This window comes from Conger conger, chromosome 4 (genome assembly GCF_963514075.1).
Source record: "Conger conger chromosome 4, fConCon1.1, whole genome shotgun sequence".
In the NCBI taxonomy this organism is placed as follows: domain Eukaryota; kingdom Metazoa; phylum Chordata; class Actinopteri; order Anguilliformes; family Congridae; genus Conger; species Conger conger.
In genome coordinates this window covers 16,238,381-16,244,380 of record NC_083763.1, presented here as the reverse complement: position 1 = coordinate 16,244,380, position 6,000 = coordinate 16,238,381, and the positions used below count along the sequence as shown (strand labels likewise).

The 6,000-nt window shown below is 38.1% G+C and overlaps 1 protein-coding gene across 1 annotated transcript in view; it reads left to right on the top strand.

Annotated features, from left to right (window-relative positions):
• The first annotated feature begins 332 nt into the window (after positions 1-332).
• dab1a (DAB adaptor protein 1a) overlaps positions 333-6,000 on the top strand; it is a 132,676-nt gene continuing 127,008 nt past the window's right edge. The window contains exon 1 of the mRNA XM_061240683.1: positions 333-392. The gene's annotated coding sequence lies outside the window, so the exon portion shown is untranslated. The remainder of the gene's footprint in view (positions 393-6,000) is intronic.

Genomic DNA, 6,000 nt, shown 5'->3' with positions numbered 1-6,000 from the left:
ACATTGTTTTAAGAACAGATAGTAATGTGCAAGATAACATTCAAATAATTCATTTGGGAGCTGATCCCTAAATACCTGTGTCGGAAATTAACAGGATTTAATGAGCAGTTGTCATACCTTGACTGCCTTCAGATGACTAACAGCAATTTATCCATGGCTTTACAGAACATTCAATTTGCATGGATTTAACATGACGATCATATCTCTTTGCGCATGACTAATGAAACAGACAAATTCTAAACAGTGGTGATTTGTGAGTTAATGAGAAACTCACAGGTTTGAAATGGGATGCTACAAGCTGCTTTTTTTCAATGCACTTCTTTCTATTTCCCTAGGTGATTTCCCGCAGCTAAAGAAGCATTGATATGGAAACCAGCCGTGGTGAAGCTACGGTAAGTTTGATATTTAGTATTTGACGTATTTCTAGGTGCTTACAAGGTGTCAGAGCTTTCCTTTAAAAAAACAAACAACAGCAAAATACATACCCACTACTTGTTACCCCGTTGTTGGAACATATTTATTTATTAAATGGCATCGATGTCTGCGTGATGTAATCAAATTCATCAGGACAATATTGTATTTACAGTGTTTGTCCACTGGCCCTACATCTGTGTGACATCGAGCACCAACATCCTGGTAGTGAAAAGCCAGTGAGCAAACACTAAGCACTACACATTCATATAGCCATGCTGAAGTCATGTAGGGCCAGTGAGCAAACACTAAACACTACATATTCATAAAGCGACTTTGAAGTCATGTAGGGCCAGTGAGTGAAAATGAAATACTACACATTCAAATAGCCACATTGAAGTCATACGTTGCAAGGAGAAATACAGTATAATAGATGTAAAATATGAACATATATATAAAATCATAGATGTATTTACACATAATTGTAAATACACAAAGAAATGTAGCAACAGAGGTTACGGTTAGGTTTAGGGTTACGATGTAACATAAAATATATTAATTGAGCATAGCGACACAAAAATATTTTGTACGCACGTGTTGGAGTGCCTCAGTTTTGGTTAACGTACTGTTAACTTCAAATGCTGGGGGCAAATTTTCTGATTTCGGAACACAGAGGCCAATTTCAGTGGTCAGAACATTCGGTCACCTGTCGTCGAATTAGTGTGAAAAATGAATGTAGTGTTATAGTATTGGAGGACAATCCTCCTCCTTGCCAACCGATATCGGTGGAATTACAGGCATCAGGCCAGGCTGTGATGTACCAGTGGCTGTGTTGCAGGTATGGGAATAATACTCTGGCTAATGGTTACCTTAACCTCTTCCAAGCTTCTGTTATCCTGTGACTATGCTTTAAAAAATATAGAAAGTGAAGACATGTTTTGAAGATTGGCTGCCTCCCTCACGTCTTTTTTTAATTTACTTTGCATTCAGCTGCTCCACTTGATCGATCCATAGCAAAACTAGATGAGCAGCTAATTTTTTAGTAGCAGTCCCTTGCACTCATTAGCTACTTGCCATTAACACATTCATTGATTTGGCACTTCAAATCCCTCACCACAAACCAAAGCAAATTTTTTATTAGATTGAAAATCATTATTGTGTGCAGTCATTGGCATATATATATTTTTAAGTTTTCATCTTTCTGCTGTTTTTCGTTGGGTGATGCGCAAAGTGATGAGAGCCTTACTTGCATTATTTCCGAAAGATGGTTCCTTTTTGTTTTTCTGAGAAAGTGGTGTCCTGCTATTCATGTCCTTGTCTCCGTATCAGAGGTAGTGTTAGCTGGGATGCCCTGAGGTCAAGTACATTTCAAAGTGTGCAATCCTATTATAGAAAACACAGTTTTCAGCAGTGAAGTGAAGTAGTGAAGTAGAATATTATCATCATCGTACAAAAATGAATGAGACCAGCGTGCATAAAAATGCTTTTCCTGAATAATTCATCCAAACTGAAATTGTGTTGTGAAGCTATACATTAAGTTTTCACTAATACATGTTCTGGAGAGAGGTAAGCCAGAGACTATTATGACAATATGTGGATTAAAAGGTCAGGTGAAGGCGCATAATAAAAAATTAATTTTGATTAATGCAATTTCCATTGGTGCAGATCTTATAGGTTACTCACTTGGGTGGAGTTTCATTATTCTCCCAGGTTTCCTGTGCAAAGCTAGAGTGGTTTCTCTGCAGTACAGAAGGTACATGCATTGAAAATTCAGGCCTCAGCTTCAGCCTGGCCTGTGTGGGTGTACACATTGTTTTAATGGAACTAGATGGATTATCTCTAGGGCATTACTCACATGACTATATCTTGATAAAAGGATAAACATGTATGACATTTTAGTGCGCGGTGTTTTCATTTGCATGGAGCTTTCTTTCATCTACATGCACAAACCTGCCATGTTATATTCAAGTCATGACCTTCCAAAATGCTTTTTTTCCCTCTGTATGCCACAGCAAAGGTCCATTTTTAAGTATTTTGTATATCATAAAAGGAATATAAGATGCAATATCGTATAGCCAAAATTGTATTTTTCAAGTGGATCATCAGTGTCTGGATTCATTGAAAGGTTGCCTTCTCTATATGCCTTTTGAAGTACCAAGATTAGTTATGTTTTTCTTAAACAGATTAAAGGACATGCATTGACACAATTTGTAAAAATATATAGATATTATTTCTTAAAGTTTTCTAAGTTGATGAGGCTGTTAATTCCAACTTTTCATGTTTTTGAATAAATCTAGAGAAACGCATTCACAGGAAATATAAAAGATGGCCCTCTAATGAGAAAACCAGATAAAACGAGAAATATGTCAATGAGATTACTGTATTTGTTGAGAAAACCCTCAAGCCTGGATTCTCACACTCCCCTGCGCCCCATTACACCTTGTACCAGGAGGTTTTCTGAACAGCATGAATCACTTGCCTCAATGAAATGTATGTACATAAATGTTTTCTTCATCTACTGTTGTGATACAGGATGTATTAATTGCTGAATACAAACCAATTCATTAAACTTGACCATTATGTTTTGTGTAAGGGTAAATGGGTCAAAATATTTCCTTCTGCGCAGGAAGACGAGGAAGGGCATAAGGAGAATCAGAGAGGAGAACATTGGTTGCTTATGTGACACTTGTCCTAATTAAAAACACTTTTCCAGACATGTAACCTTTTCCAGGGATATGCATTTTGTTGGATGCATGACATAACCGTCAATCAGAGCGTAGACAGAATGGTAAAATTGGCATTCCTGTCTCTTTGCCGACCATCATAATCGGCGCTATCAACTTTTATATGAGTCAAAACATGAAAACATTACTACATATACTGTAGTAAGAGACACCAAGATTGATAATATGACTGATTTGTCAGCTTGATTACCAATATTATTTATACAAAAACTGACCGCACATACAAAATTTAGATAATATTAATATTAATATTAATATTAATATTAATATTAATAATAATAATAATAATAATAATAATAATAATAATAGTAGATGTAACCATACCCTATTCACTGTATATCACTTTCTTCCCCTCAAAATTTCACTGCAGGTTTCACTTTCACATTAGTCATAATATAATTAGTCAGACAAATGAGCTTCTCATGGGAAGACTACAGCCACCTCTCATTTCAACTAGTCATTAAACTGTGTAGGGGTCAAGGTTAAAAAACATTGCTAGTGAAATACTTCACCTGAGACAGATTTTTTGATTGATTGGTAATAACACGTGCAGACATAACCAGATATGATATTTCTCTGCTAGAAACTAGAGGCAATTCAATTGTGTATAGTATAAGATAAATACCTGGGACTAGTTTGGTCCAATTACTGTACATGTACATTCTAAATGGAACTTAAACTATGAGACAATCACCTCTCTCTAGACATATGGCTTTCTAGTCAAACCCTCATACCTGCTTTGTACATCATACCATACATGGTCGGCACCCTGCATGGCAGCCAATCGCCGTCAGTGTGTGAGTGTGTGTATGAATGGGTGAATGAGAAGCATCAATTGTACAGCGCTTTGGATAAAGGCGTTATATAAATGCCAACCATTTACCATTTACATCACCCCAACTTTCACTAAGATCCATTTTTCCATCTCTGTAACAGTGCATGACTCTGCCCATCCCTCACCCTCAAATATGCTGAAACCCTGGTCCACACATTCATAACCTCCCATCTCGACTACTACAATGTTCTTTTCTGTGGTATCCTTGGCAAGACACTCCAAAAACTGCAATATATCTCAGTCCTTACATACAGCAAGACTCACATCACCCCCATCCTCAGTCAGCTGCATTGGCTACCCATTTCCTCATGCAACTACAAAATCCTTATTACTGTACCAGTTACAAAACATTTAATGCTCTGGCCCCTACCTACCTCTCTGAGCTGCTCCTCCTCTACATCCCTGCATAAGCCCTCTGGTCCTCTGGCACTGGATCCTCTAACCAATTGATCCCCTCATCCCTCTATGGGGGGACAGGTCGTTCAGTACCTTGGTCCCCAAACTCTGACATACACTAGCACAACATTTATGTGACTGTAACAATATCTCCACATTCAAATCCCACTGAAACCTACCTCTCACCCTAGGCTTACTTCTCTCTTCTCCTATCATTGGTTTTGCTTGTTCATTTTATCATATTGTATTCTTGTATTCTCCTTGTATGTTTTCTTGTTGTTTTTAATCGTAGCTCTATAAAGTGTCCCTGGGTTTTGAGAAAGCCATATAATAATAATAATAATAATAATAATAATAATAATAATACTCATTATATTAACAACCATCATCACCATCATCATAATAATCATAATAATCATAATAATTGTCATTATTATTGTTGTTATTATTATATGAAATATATTGTGTAGTAATTTGCACTGGGCAGTGAGACCAGAAAAGGTTTGTGGAAGAAAACACATTCAAGTTCAAGTTCACCTGGGGAAAAAAAAAAACACTCAAAGTAGAACCAAAGGTGACATCAACTATTTGCTTTTGAACAGCTGGACAATAGGTTGAGTCGGCACAAAATTTTAATTATATTTTTCAATGGTAATACCTTTGGGCAGCATTTCCGACTTTACTTTCATGCCAATAAAACAGATTTCATTTTGGGTTAGGACAACACAAACCCTCCAAAACAACTGTGATGCAGGCATGGGTGAAGACTCTTGGGCATATTGGACTGAGTGATATGTTATCAGCTGAGAAGGGCTGTCTATGACTTCAGGCTTTTTGGACATAAGCATAGGGAACGACATAAGCCCCTCCTGTATCTTTTCTGCATCCTGTCTGTATGTGTTTTTGAGGCTGTGTAATCTCACATTACAGGCAATCTTGCTGCAAATCAGAGGGCACACTTGATCCTTTTAACGGGACTGACCTGTTTTTTATATTGCTGTATTTCAGAGAGGTACAGTGGGGAGGGAGCTTATGCTTGTGCGGAGGGGGAGGGACTTAGGGGGATTAAAATCTAGGGGAAAAACATCTCTGCATAAACAAAGTGTGGGAGCGAAACATGATGTTTCCTCTGGAAACAGCAGAGATGGAGAGCACGTCCATCTGTGGAGTCATCGGGATTACTGTACTGCAAGGCAGGGCCACATGGCAGTGAGCGCATCTGCATGTTATCTGTGCCACCAAGCTTAAAGAAGCCAGATTTGGACACACAAAGGCAGGGTCGTGGGAGGGACAGCCATATGTGCTCTATGCCAAAAATCTCTCAAATGTTATAGCACAACACAATGGAAATTGAGAAAAACAGGAATGCGCTAATTTTTACATCTTCTGAGCATGTTTGTTATTTCTGAGAGGGGGTCTTCTCTGAGATGCTACATGTTCCTTTTACCAAAGACCTGCCTGGTCAACTTCCCATTGCGCTCAGGTGCTTCCCGGTCACAAAATGGCTCAATCTTCTGTCCCCCCCATTCAGGCAGGTCAGACATGTCCCTTTGATCCAGTCCCCTTGCTTCCTGACATTTAAAACAGCATGAACACCCTTTGAGGCAAAGAAAG